This window comes from Elephantulus edwardii, unplaced genomic scaffold (genome assembly GCF_000299155.1).
Source record: "Elephantulus edwardii isolate Elephantulus edwardi_28Jun2011 unplaced genomic scaffold, EleEdw1.0 scaffold00001, whole genome shotgun sequence".
NCBI lineage: Eukaryota > Metazoa > Chordata > Mammalia > Macroscelidea > Macroscelididae > Elephantulus > Elephantulus edwardii.
Genome location: NW_006399751.1, coordinates 26,321,559 through 26,321,969, shown reverse-complemented (window position 1 = coordinate 26,321,969; position 411 = coordinate 26,321,559).

Below are 411 nucleotides of genomic sequence, written 5' to 3'. Positions count from 1 at the left end.
ATCGTGGTCAAAATAAAAACCCAGAGAGAGGTGGGTGTAAGAGGCCCGCAGGTGCAGGTTGACCAGACGGTTGACACCAGCTTCGGCTTCGGTGGAACAATTTTGACAGATCTGAGAGCTCATAGTTGGTCGAGGTTTGGGGGCTAACAAAAAAGCTTAAGCCTAACTTTAAGATTGTTGTTGTTGTTGTTGCTGCTGTTGTTATGTGCCGTCGAATCACCTGCAACTCATAGCAAACCGATGCACAGCAGCTCTGAAGCCTCCCCTATCCTGAACCAGCTTCACTGATTCTGACATACCAACCCCATTGCCTCAGTTACTGTATCAATCCATTTCATCCATTGTCTTCCTCTCCTGTGCTGTCCCTCCACCCTTCCAAGCATGATGTCCTTCCACATGCTCAAAGTATGT